A 13,418-nucleotide genomic window follows, 5' to 3' on the forward strand; every position below is an offset into this window, starting at 1 on the left:
TTTTAGAATGTTCTTGAATAATCTGCACACTTCGTCAGTGCGAAGTGCAATACAAGTGCTAGATGCTCTCAATTCAGCATTTGCAAGTCCTGAGTAGGAATCATGGCTCACACACAGCATTCTATTTGCACTGAAGTAAAAAAGGCTGGGTTTTTCTTTAACGACATACTACCACGTACTGCAACGTACTGCTGAAGACCGGTGGCTCCTCGGTCTTCACAGGTGACTTCAACGTGCATTGCCAGCTATGGGAAAGCACTAAGATTAGCTTCATACAACCGAATGACGGCTGTTTAATATATCAGCGGTGGGCTTGCTTGGACTTGACCGATTTCAAGGTGCTTTGCTGCGTGCACACACAGTGTTCCCTCTTAACCGCTTTCCTCTTTCTGTTCCCCCTTTCCTTTGCCCCAGTGTGGGGTAACAAACCGGGCGCTCGTATGGTTGACCTCCCTGCCTTTCCTCTCTTTGCTATACATATATATATCTCACCTGCGGCTGCGAGGAGACGATTGAGCACCTCCTTTGTGACTGTACCCGTTACAAAGCGCCAAGAAAAGTGCTCGTGACCGCGCTCAAAAAACTGGACATTCGCCCCTTTACAGAGGAAAAAGCTCTAGGACACTGGTCCAGACGGGCTTCGGCACTCATGACCTTAAAGGCTTTGCTGAAGTTTTTAAGGCCATGCGAATTGTGCCACCGCCTTTGAATGTTGTAGCGCGTGGTATCGCGTTACTGTGTGAATTTTCTGGTTTAAATTTTTTCCCTTATTCTTCTTCTTTCTCCTTTTATTCTCTTTACCCCTTTCCCCAGCACAGGGTAGCCAGCCAGTACTTACACTGGCTAACCTCCCTGTCTTCCCCCCCCCCCCTTGTCTCCTCCTCCTCCTCCGATAGCGTCCCGCTTTGCTATGGCACTCGTTTGTCAAGGTCGCGCATGAGCATGGCGGCATGACGACGACTGTACGACGCCGTTAACGACGATGAAATGGCATCGACGAAACGACTAAGGAGGTATAACGATGACGGCATGACGCCAATGAAATGTCGATTTTAATCGATGACAATGGTTTATCGATGACAGCGTGATGACGGTCACAAGAGGACAGTGAGATGAGAGTGTGATGATGTTGGCGTGACGATGACTGCATGAAGACAACCGGATGACGAAGTTGGAATGGCACGACCACAACTGCATGAGGCCGACGGTATGACAACTGATGTATGATAGCGACTGTCTGCTGACTACGCAATGGTGATGATGGTATGACCACGGCGGCATAATCCCGATTGAACGACGACAGTATGATTATGATATGTGACGAACAAGGAGTGAAGTCGGTGGATCGACGAAGGCGATGAGCACTACGTTATGGCAATAAGATGACTTCACTGAAGTGATTATGATGGTAAAACGACAACGCCAATAGTGATATGACGACGTCTGTGCGTCGATGATGGCTTTACGACGACGGCGCGATGAAAGTCGGATGACGATGTTATAATGATGGCAATTGAACGACCGCGACGGCATCGCGACGACGGTGTTACAACGAACGCATGACGACTCTATGATGACGATGGCGTGACGACAGCAGCATGACGAGAGCCGTATGTCAAAATTGTAATGACAACAATGCAACGACCACAATGCCACGACCACAATGACATCGCGCCACAAGCAAATACCCAGTGGCCCAAGCTTTGAGGCACCTTGAGTCACTGGATCGCTGTAGAAGGTGTGATATGATGGCATGGCGAGTCGGATCACGAAGCTGGAATTACGACGATAGACCAACAATGAACGCCTCATGACCATTAGCCTATATAGTGGCCAAAGTTGATGGCTTTGGCCATCAGCTTTGGCCACTATAGGCTGCCGGATTCTCGCCAAGCAGTTACTGCTTGCGCTCGGCTGCACGAGCCTGTTCTTTTGCCCGGGCTGCAGCATCGGCACGGCGTATAGACGAGCTCATTCCCGGTTCTGTTTGCGGCGTTGCTGATCGAAAGCTGCCTGCCCCTAAGGAGTGCGTATGACGCGTGGCCTACCCATTTCGGAGCCGGAGAGAAACTGCTGCGCGCGCGCTCGGCTGCGACGGAGAGCAACGACGTCACTACTGGCGCAGCTAATCCAACACCACCTACATAGCAGAAGGCCTTTTCACCCCGATCCGTGATGTCATGTTACCTGGCTCGACTGCCATAGAATATAATGGGATGGTCCCGTGTGAATAACAGTGATTTTGACGTCCCTACTTTCGCCATGCGAGCCTTGTCAATGGAAATTTCGGGCCAGGTAGCTTGACGTCATCGGAGTAATCAGGCTTTGTTGTGCTATTAAGTGGTGTTGGCTAATCGCGTGCCTCTCTGTCCCTGTCTTCTTTTTTGCGAATGCACATGGGGCGGTGCCGTAGTTTGCGCCGTACAGGCGACCGACGGACGGACGGACGGACGAATTGGCTAGCCCTAAAGAGCTTCTCTGTAAACAACATGAACCATTCCTCTATGTGAAGGTGGATGAGCAGCGAAGCTGTTTAGCATACGAAACAGATGTGACATATAATTTTGAACATAGGTACGAATTCACTTACCGTGATTTTTATATACATTTGTGTGGACGATGGGACCGTCGCCCCGAGGATCCGGAGGAAACTACAAACGCGTGACATTTCGACAGGACCACCACCACGGGAGAGCGGAAGGAAAGGAGATATGCAAGCGCTCGGAACGCCGACAAAGAGAGGATGGTGCGAACGTAGACATGGTCGACACGGGTCAAAGTGTAGTATCAGTTCTTATCAGCTTAATATCCTTAATATCCGAAACGGGCTGTATTTGGAACCAAGATAAACTTATTTTTGCAAGTTGGCGGAGTGCTTGAAGCCTGCTTCACCTCCGCCGCAGGTCGGCCCGGTATTGCACTATCTTCGGGATCGGCCCATGGTTTTTGGTCTACGGACATCGATCCGCTGAAAACTAGCCATATGTAGCTTCGCTGTAAAAGATGGCTGTACGGTCGTCAGCCAGGCGTCGAAACAATGCCCTCATTAAGTTTGTGGAGGATTCCATCAACGAGCTTCTCCAGAGTCGCTGGTATACGTGTACTAGATATGTGACTGTGGCACCAGAGCCCGCTGCACAGCTGTCGGCATAATCCCACAGAACCTGGTGATTATCTGGGAAGCCGCCGCACGTCAAGCAGGTGGGAAACAAGTCCTTATTTTGTATGCAATGTGGAATGCGAAGGGACCGGGTTTACCGACCAGAAGAAATCAGAGCGCAGTAGTTTTAATGCGGAAGATGTCGCCGCTAATACCACTTCGCACACCCTGCAGGGGGCCCCTCGCAAAACAGGCACGACAGTGTCTTTTACGAAAATAGATTGTCGCGCTAATTGACTTCTGCAAAGCTAGATCTGTTTAAATCAGGACAAAACAACCCACGTACGAGCACAGACAGCGTTATGTGTTCGTATGTCATTTCCTTTCGTCTGGTTCCGAAGCATCACGAGTCTGCTGTACTCATTATTTAACCCCAATGTAGGCAGGCTGCCACTTGCCTATTTCAAATTTCGCAGTATAATCCGTGTATATGCGAATATGTAACACGCCCGTTCAAGCCCTGCGATATATTGCATGGCTGAGTGGCCCACGTTTCTGTAAGAGCTAGCATATATCTGATTTGGATGGCACGAAATCGGCCTTCAGATATCTGCGTATGCCGAGAGGCTGTGCACGTTTAAATTGAGGACGGAAAGGGCCCCGTTAGTTGTGGAAAGCTCGTCAAGCGCACGCAGCGTCTGATCATGAATTCATGGTCGTGAAAACAGCAAGAACCAACGTTTTCGTTCGATTAGTGGCTGTCTTCGAGTGACCTCACCTGCACTAGCAAGACTACGGTGGCGCCCTCTTCCGAGAAAAGCAGGGGCAGTGGCACGCAGTGCGCTTTCTGGCCCCAGAGACGAAGTAGTACAGCAGGCGACAAGGTAAGCCAGTCCATCTCATTCATTACGTGTGCTAATTGTGGTAACAGATCTCCAGGCGTAAGTGATGTGAAACGAGTCGTTTGCACTGCAGCTAAGCGATAAGCATATAGCAAGAAACGTTCGCTGAAGAGTGAGTGCTTGTTCGCGAAGCACGCTAGCTACGGACTACGTACGTGCAGTGTTCGTTGCTGCAAGCGAAAAAAAGTTGTAACAATTGCTCCAGATGTACTTTCGTGCCAACACATTTTACCCACCATGACGAGAATTGGTTGCGAGGATATGCTCTCGCTGTGACTTGAAGCCCAATGGGGTCTGCGACGGGCGCCGCAAAATTGCTGTAACAAACTGAGGCGTACGATCAATTATGATTGTAACAATATCACGCGAACGACGGCCATTCAGCGCCATTTAACGGCAAGGAGTGACGTCAACGGGGATAGCTACGTGCAATCGCACAATGCAGGCTCGAATGTGGGCGTCGCATACTGCGTGGTTCACTTCAGGAGGACGCGCCAGCCCTGTTAGAGCCCTGCTCAGTCTTGCTTACAAAACACGGTGTAAAGCCAAACACGTGAACGAGCAAGTTGTGACATATCTGCTATGAGTTTATATTTGTTTATATTTTGCCTTTATTACTGAAACTGCGCACCCGCCAGAGAAGAAAGAAGAGAGCGACAGAGAGAAAGGCGAAGGAAACACAGGAAGGTTAACCAAAGATTGGCTACCCTGTACTGGGGAGACGCAAGGGAATGTGACAGGTGAGAGAGAGAAGGATAAAAAATTAAAAAAGGAAGAGAAACCTGCACACACACACACGCGCGCACGCACACACGAACTGTTTCTGTGGCCATTGTCACGCAGTCCGCAAAGACGTTCCTAGTGTTACGCAGTGTCACCATTTGCGTCACACAGTTTACAGCCACAATTTGTCAGAAAGTCCCGTGTCTTTTAAGTACCGCAGCAGCGCCTTCATAGCGGATCGCGCTGGTGCTTGCGTAGGCCAGTTTCCAAGGGTCCTGTCATTGGGCGCTTATCCAGGTTGTCTAGGGTGGCTGAGAGGACTGCTCTTTGCGGGTTGAAATGAGAACACTGACAAAGAAGGGGCTCGGTTGTTTCATTGCACCCGCAGAAGTCACAAGATGGGCTGTTGGCCATCCCGATAAGAAAGGAGTACGCATATGAAAATGCTACTCCAAGCCATAGACGGACTAGAAGGGTGCAGTCACGTCGTGGAAGCTCGGGCGGAATACGGAGCTGTAAATTAGGGTCCAGGGTATGAAGGCGTGCACTTGTAAACTCGGATGAATTCCACTGAGCTAATGTAAGGTCACGCGCAAGTGCGGAAAGTTTTTTCGCTGTGTCGGCTCTCGAAAGAGAAATGGCAACGCAGTTGACGCCTTCATGGGCAGATCGGGCAGCTGCATCCGCTCGATCATTGCCATGTAAGAAGAAAGGAGTTTATTCATCAGGCTGGGCCGCACGGGTAACCAAATATAAGGGCGTAGCCGACAACGCTGGGAACTGAAGAGCGTGTTGCGCTCGTATTACTAGGCCGCTTTAGTTGGGCGTCCGTTACCATCCACGTAAGCAGCGCGCGAGGTTGTGCGCGCGTAGCAAAGCGCGCGCGCACGATACGGCAATAGTTGGCCAGACGCGAAAGTTGAGAAGTGGATTGATTACTTGCATGAGTAGGAACCAGTAGTGTGCCACTGAGCGCCGCGATATGCCACCTTGTGAAACTGTGTAGCCAATATCAGCCGCCACGAAGTCAAACCACAAGCGGGAGTCATATCTTCGGCTAGAGCGATATCGAAAAACGCGCTCTCGCGGAAACGCAAGAGCACGCGAAGAACGTGCCGCAAAGCCCGCTGAACCTGCAGCGGACGCTACGCAGCTTTTGAAAAGCTGCGGGCGCACGCAAGATACCGTGCGTGCTCCTGCTTACTGCGCATGCTGTTAGGAACGGCCTGCAGAGGTGCCGACATGCAATGTTTCCGAGCCAGCTGCAGCAGTGGGGCTGGCGTTTTCTAGGAACCGACCGTCAGTCTCCAACCGAACGGCGCCACTAGGTCTACTTTGGAGACTTGCTTTGAAAGGACGCGCCTCTTGGCGTCACGATGTCTGCTGCGGCGACTGTCTGTGTGAGGAGGACAATACGTCGAGTCAGCAACTCTTCGTCGCCGGAAAGCCGAGACGAGGTCGACGAACCAGACTTTGTTAGTGAACTCGCCACCACTGACCTGGTATGTCGGGAGCGGGGGAGTTCCCGAGGGAATGTATTTGGCGGTACCGTCCCACGCGCCTTTAAAGACGCAAGACTCAGTTCTGCGAAGACCGTCTCACCTCGGTGGGGGCAGTGAAACCTGTGCGGAGGTGTGTGTGTACGCCCTCCTGCTCATAGGCGGCTCAGCTACGATGACTCTGGTCGAAGGCTTTTCCCTCGCCTAGGGGATCTAGGGAGGACAGAGTGTATTTAAGGGGCTGTTGCACGGCTCCTCAGTGTGCTTTTCTCTCGCAGTCATGCTAGACTGATGATCTGCAATGTCCTTATGTATATACTGTAAATAAACCTATATTCTTCGTTCTCGATGAGAACAAGTCCCTCACTTCAACAACGTCCTCAGCGTGGATGAGTTGGTCGACGGCATGGGCCAGCTACCATCTAATTCATGCCCGACTCCAGTCCTTACAATGCACACTGACGCCTCCGCCGGTTTGCTGCGTACGCAGAGCTCCTGCAGACGCCGAACTAAAGCTGTCTACTATCGCCATATCACCGCTTCTCGACCTTGTATAAGGCGCTAATCGATGCTCGCGCGATATTGTTAAAGGGAGTGGATAATGGAAAGAGTCCTATGTAAGAAACGTGGGTTTTTCGTGGCTCGAACATTTTTTCACTCCCATATTTGCTACGTTTGCGAATAAATCAAAGCCGAGATATTGCTAGTGCTACGAGGTGCTGCATGTAACGAACGATGACTAGAGGACTGACGATGACGACCATCGCCGATAGTCTTGCGCACGGGCGCCATCTTGTACGCCTGTCTTCGGCCCGCTGTATATATTGTCACGTGGTGGTGACGTTGAATAACACAGTAGCAATACTGTGAACGACAAAACTAGCTTTTATTGGGCGAACCTGTGCCCACAAAACAGGCTACACTTATAGCACAACGATAGCGGCGAACACGCCCGGCGATCGTCGAAAATCTGATCAGCGGGTCAAGAGCGTCGGCTTTCATACAGCAGTCATCGAATGTTCCAGACTAAACGTTGTGACCCGCATGCCTTCTACAAAGTTCTACAGCATTCGTGTCAAGCGATGAAATCAGATAACACAAGGTTCGGCGACAACAGACAGCGCATAGAAGCATCGATAACTTTCCAGAAACTTCAGATACATGCAGGCGCGTCCTGCGCTGTGCGATAACATTTGTTAGGCGGCAAAAGGTGTCGCCCGATAAAGACAAGTACACGTGTCAATATCTTGTAAATATATTGTCAAGCGTCTCACAAACATCACCGACAGCCTCGATTAACACTTATTGCCAGATACGAATGATAGCGGCAAATACATTTTCTTCATTTCCTAAGGCACCTCACCATCGAGCTTATTTATTGATCAGATTACTCTGCCTTGCTTCCCGCTTCGGCCATCACACCAACGGAAATCATATAAGGTAGCTGAAACCCTTAACTTACACCCTTCGGGGTAACGCAGTGGCTTGGGGGTTGCGCGACTGCGCTGTAGTGGGACGGGTTCGAAGCCCGGCCCCGAAGGCCGCGTACAAACGGAGGATGTACGCGAAAACCCTCTTGTACACACCCTGCAGACCTCCACTGCAGGGCTGTATATATTGTATATAGTGTTGATCCGTTGATACAGTGTATTGTTATTATGTGTTGTTAAGTTTCTGTTTGAGGGAAGAGGTTGGGTCGGGACTTTTTTTTTTATTCCGAGCTTTTCTTCCCTCCTCTACGGAATTGTCCAATGCAGCTGTCACTAGATGCTCCCTCGGCCTCAACGCTACAACTTGGACTACTGCGTAAGTGCCACTAGCTATGCGCCCGAAAAGACAACTTGGGTGACTGCGTATTTAGATTTAGGAACGTGCGGTAGGGTACTCGGGCCATCAAGGAAGCTGGGCCACTCATGTACAACAGCGGCAACAAATTGCGTCCAATTGCGTTCAAATCGCAGGCTTCGCGGCGGCGGCTCGCGGTATAGCTGGCGAAGCGCGCAAGAAGCATGCCGCTGCACTACACGCTTCATGCATAACCCGTCCTGACCGCCGCAATTGTTTCCGTCGCTGTGGTGATTCAATGTTAAACACATCGCCATCGGCAGTCATGATGAAGGTAACGACGTGACGCAGACGCGGTAACGCAGATGGATATCTCTCTTGCAACCCTTGCTCCAGCCTCCGACTATCATGCTTCCGTCTTCACTGAGCCTGCTACACCGCCTCCTGCTGCTATTGATTCGAACCCAACGATGTTAGGTAACATAATGAAGATGAACGCCACTGACCTTCTGGCCGAATACGTACACGCGCTTCGGGGCCTGCTCATGCTGAACCAGGACATTTTTTGTCTCAATGACCGATCACTGGGCCAAACGACAGTGGTAAAGCGTCGGATTCACACCGGCGATGCCAAACCCATACACGGACGGGCCCGCCTATCGTGTCTCCTCCGCTGAGCGCCAAGTTATACAAAAGGCAGCTGACAAAATGCTCGCCCGTGATATCATCGAACCTTCAAGTCCATGGACTACTCCTGTCATGCTGGTTAGAAAGAAAGACAACAGCTGGCGCTTCTGTATCGAGTACCGGAATCTTAACTTAAGTAACAGAAAAAGACGTGTACGCCTTATCTGGGTGGTACCAAGTATATTTTTTTTCGATGGACCTTCGTTTGCAGATTGCAGTTGATGACATAGATCGTGAAAAGACGACGTTTATTACACCTGATGGGCTCTATCAGTTTAAGGTGATGCCATTCGGGCTATGCAATGCTCCCGGCACATTCGAACGATTGAGGGACGCCCTCCTTCTCGGCTTAAAGTGGTTAATCTGCTTGTGCTACCTCGATGATGCCATTATCTTTTCTCCGACTTTTGACACGCACATCGAGCGTCTCTCGACAGTTCTTTCAGTGTTCCGCAAGGCGAGAATTCAGCTTAATTCGACGAAATGTCACTTCAGCCACCGGCAACTTACTGTGCTCGGACACCTCGTCGACTCTTCCGGTGTTCGGCCAGATCCGGAGAAAGCTCGCGGGGTCAAGGGTTTCCCTGTGCCCACCTGCGCAACGGACGTTCGAAGCTTTGTAGTCCTCTGCTCCTACTTCCGCAGATTCGCGCGAAATTTCGCTGACATCACACGCACTCTAACGGAACTTCTTAAGAGAGACGCGACTTTTTTCTGGGGTCCCGACCGAGCTAGTGCATTCGCTGAGCTGACAACGCGACTCACGTCGCCACCGATTCTCGGCCGCTTTGACGTGTCCGCCCGACAGAGGTTCGCACCGACGCCAGTGGCCACGGTATCAGCGCTGTTTTGGCACAACGGACAGCACGGTTGCGACCGTGTCATTGCGTACGCTAGCCCTCTTCTGTCACCAGCCGAACGCAATTACTCGATAACTGAACGTGAATGCCTCGCCCTCGTTTGGGCAGTAGGTAAATTTTGCCCCTACCTCTACGGAGGGCCTTTCACGGTTATTACCGATCCCCACGTTCTGTGCTGGCTTTCTTCTATAAAAGATCCAGCTGGACGTCTCGGTTGGTGCGCTCTACGGCTCCAAGAGTACCTGTCATATACACAGTGGTGTATATGACAGGTCGACCCCATGAGGACGCTGACTGCTTGTCACGTCATCCAGTAGGCACAAGACCAGCCTGAGAGCGGTGAGCCAACTTGCGTCCTTGCGCTTACCGCGTTTGGTGACATCGCCGATGAGCAGCGACGCTACCCTTACCTGAGATACATCATTCTCAGCCATATTTGACCAGGTCGTTCGCGTGATTGGTCCTATTGCAGCTGGTGAATTAACTTGCGCCCACTTAGGACTGTAGACGCCACCAATAGCAGAAGTCGCGCTATGACGCAGAACCACTTTTGAGGCAGCGGTCGTGGCAACTAGAGCCTGTGCTGATTGCTTCTTGCTTGCTCTGCAGGTTGCTGTCTTTGCTTTCTACACGCAATTGCGTGTTTCTTCTTGCCATGACTGCTGCCTCCTAGTGCATGTTTCTTTTTTTGTGTGTGTATTAGCTACCTGTGCTGGCCATGCCTGAGTCATTGCCTTCGCTCTAATCTTGACATACTCTCTCACTGGGTGATTTGACAGCTAAAATTAAAGAGAAGTTAGCTCAGGAAGGCCTCGGGGAACACACGTTCCTAAGTGAGAGTGTGCGATTTTTGCGTGACAGTTATGACTCTGTCCGGGCGAAACAGGATGAATAGACACTAGCTAACGATGAAATGGTTGCGCAAAATGAAGCGCTAACTAGAAGAGTCGCGGAACTTGAGCAGGATTCGCGGCTAAGTAATATTTTAATCAAGGGCGTACCAGTCCCTACGAGGGAGAGCACTGTGCGGCCATTGTGAAGCGAATCGGGCAAGCTATTCACTGTCCTATCACGCCCAGCGAATTCGATACAATCCATCGCGTCTCAACAAAATCAAATGAAAAGAATATTGTCGCGCGGTTTTTCAGACGGGACCAGAAAAAGGACTGTGCGTAAGACCATCCGAGCCTTTTTGATGCTGGCTTCTCTGGTAGCTCTCGCAGGCCGGTTTATGTGATCACCCGTCTCCCGAAAACAAAACGTTTTCGCCAGTGCCCTTACACACACAAAAAACGCACAAATGACAATTCCTGTGAACAGACAAGCGCCATATCAAGGCTCGCAACCTTACGTATATATACTGTGCCGAGGAAAGCATATGTCGCCTTGAAAAAGACAAGTCCACTTGTCGAAATGGTGGCTCCCGCTTTTACCTTGTGTCGTTTTGCTTTTACCTTGTCGTCGTGTTTTAGCAAGATAGATCACCTTGCCAAATAAAGTCACATAGGCGTCTTTTCATATCCCCTGGGTTGTTTGTTCATTTTTGCTCCGGATACTTTCTTTACTTCGATCTGGTCATCATGACCTTGCCATCTTCTGAAGAAGCAAAGTACATGTTAGCTGAAATTCGTTGTTGCCCGGCACATTTTAACGCACGGAGCCCCCGGAAAATTTCAGATATTATCAATGTCTTTCCAAATACCTTTGCTCATTACTTCTCAATCGTTTGCATCCTGGAAGCTTGGCTCTGCTGTTATTACGGGAACCTTTTCGGCATGCCATTGTACAAAGCTGAGTATTGCCACCGTTCTTGAAGTAGTTATGGTGGTCCAGCAATCGTTATTGCCTCAGACTTACCGTACACCCACCTGCAAGATCCGTCTTTAGACGCCAGACACAGTGAATCAATATGCGTTGAATTCGATCATTTTCTTCAATATAGTAACAACGTTATTCTGGGGTGCAGATGGCGCTCTCCTTCCTCGAACATGAAGGATTTTATTTCTCGTCGGCACACCATTTTGCCTCAGTTATCAGCTGAAAGTAAGCGTGCTCTGTTTGTTGGAGACATTAACATAAACTTGTGTAACATCGAAAATACTGCGTACGCAGGATATTTGTTTCAGTGGCTATGGTTTTGAATTGCTCATATCTTTCATCCCATCTCGCACTAGATGTCCGTTTTCTGGTGATGCTTCATTGATGAATCATGCACTTCATAATTTGTCGTCTTCTCCCTATGCTGGAGTAATTGATGTGAATATTACTGATCGTTGTCCCATATTTCTTACATTCAACCTGGTGAAACCCTTTAGAATAATTACTCATATTGCTTCCATATTGCACCAGAAATCATATTTAATTACCTAATTACAGCTGATTCGTCTAGTGCTACATCTTTATGTGACGTTGATCAGACCTTATAAACAAGCTTTCTTCTCTTTTTCTCAAAGCCATGAACGAGTGCACAAAAGTCATATGTAACAAGACATACAAATGTGCTCAGAATCCGTGGTTATCGCAGCGATTGTTATAAAAAGTATGAGCAAGAATGATATTTACAAAAAGGTCAAAGCTTCGCGTTATAAAAAAATATACCAACACTCTTTCATGTCTGACAAAAAATAATCAAAAAATATTACGAAGATCGATTGTGCAAGAACACAAATAGTTCTAAGAGGCAATGGCAGCTGCTGAGCGGTTTCTTACACCGATGACCACATAGTTCATCTTCGCAGAAAATTACATATAATGAGATTACACCTCATAGTGACAGTGTTGCTAACGCTTTTAGTAATTAGTTTTTCGAAATTTTGAATCAAGGACATAGTGCTTCACTTTGTAACCTAAACCGTTTTAACCACTTCCACCCCCCACCCTCCCCCGTATCCCCTGTTAATGAGCCTACAATAAAATATTTCAGAGAGAGCACTCTCAGTACAGAACCACCCCGGTACCTAAATTTGTAGTTGATGTCATTTGCAAGCCGTTTTTGTAAATATAGATTGTGCGTTCAAAAATGGCCCTAACAGTATGGCTCTAATAACAGTAATAGTAATAATAAATGCCTCTCTAATAGTAGCTTAAGTTCTTCCGGTATTCAAAACGGGGGATGGGCTGTCATTTTCTAATTACCATCCCATCTGTATCTTTCTTTCCCTTAGTAAAGTTATTGAAAAACTATAATTTGCCCAAACAAATACCTGTAAAAAATCTAATTTACTTAAGTCATGCCAATTTGGTTTTCGCACGGAAACCTCCACTAACCTTGCCCTGCTTTCCCTAACCAACTATATCAAATTCTCAAGGGATTCAGAATGCGTGGTTGTATCGGCTTTTTTTTGGACTTAACGAAGGCATTTGACACCTCCAGTCATCCCGTCTAATATAACAAATTCGAAGCAAACGGTATTTCAGGTCCGGCCCTCAAATATTTTTATAAGTTGCTTGCTCAACAGAAAGCACACTGTATGATATCAGCTCTTTCTCCGCTACTAAAACAATCAGAGTGCCTCAAGGCTCATTACTTGGTCCGTTATTATTTTTACTTTACATCAATGATCTTCCTGACAGTATAAACATGACTAACTCTTTATATGCCGTTTTATATGCCGACGATATGAATATTTCCTTTGCTAATACATATATTAACGCTGTCACTACTTAATTACTGTTCTTTGTAGCGTGTCCAAGTGCTGCCCCGAAATGTATTTATTCATTATTCCAAATAAATTTAGAGAGAGAGAGAGAGAGAGAGATGATAAATGAAAGTGATGGAGGTTAACCAGGACTGAGCCCGGTTGGTACTAAATCTAGATTTCTGGTTTCTAAGTCACCTCAACGCAAGTCAACCTCATTGCCG

At 48.6% G+C, this 13,418-nt stretch overlaps 1 non-coding gene across 1 annotated transcript; it reads left to right on the top strand.

The window, feature by feature from the left end:
- The first annotated feature begins 2,760 nt into the window (after positions 1-2,760).
- LOC142573514 (U2 spliceosomal RNA) lies at positions 2,761-2,946 on the top strand. The gene has a single exon (XR_012826348.1). It is a non-coding gene; the product is annotated as a U2 spliceosomal RNA (small nuclear RNA).
- Positions 2,947-13,418: the final 10,472 nt, after the last annotated feature.

Source organism: Dermacentor variabilis, chromosome 2 (genome assembly GCF_050947875.1).
Source record: "Dermacentor variabilis isolate Ectoservices chromosome 2, ASM5094787v1, whole genome shotgun sequence".
NCBI lineage: Eukaryota > Metazoa > Arthropoda > Arachnida > Ixodida > Ixodidae > Dermacentor > Dermacentor variabilis.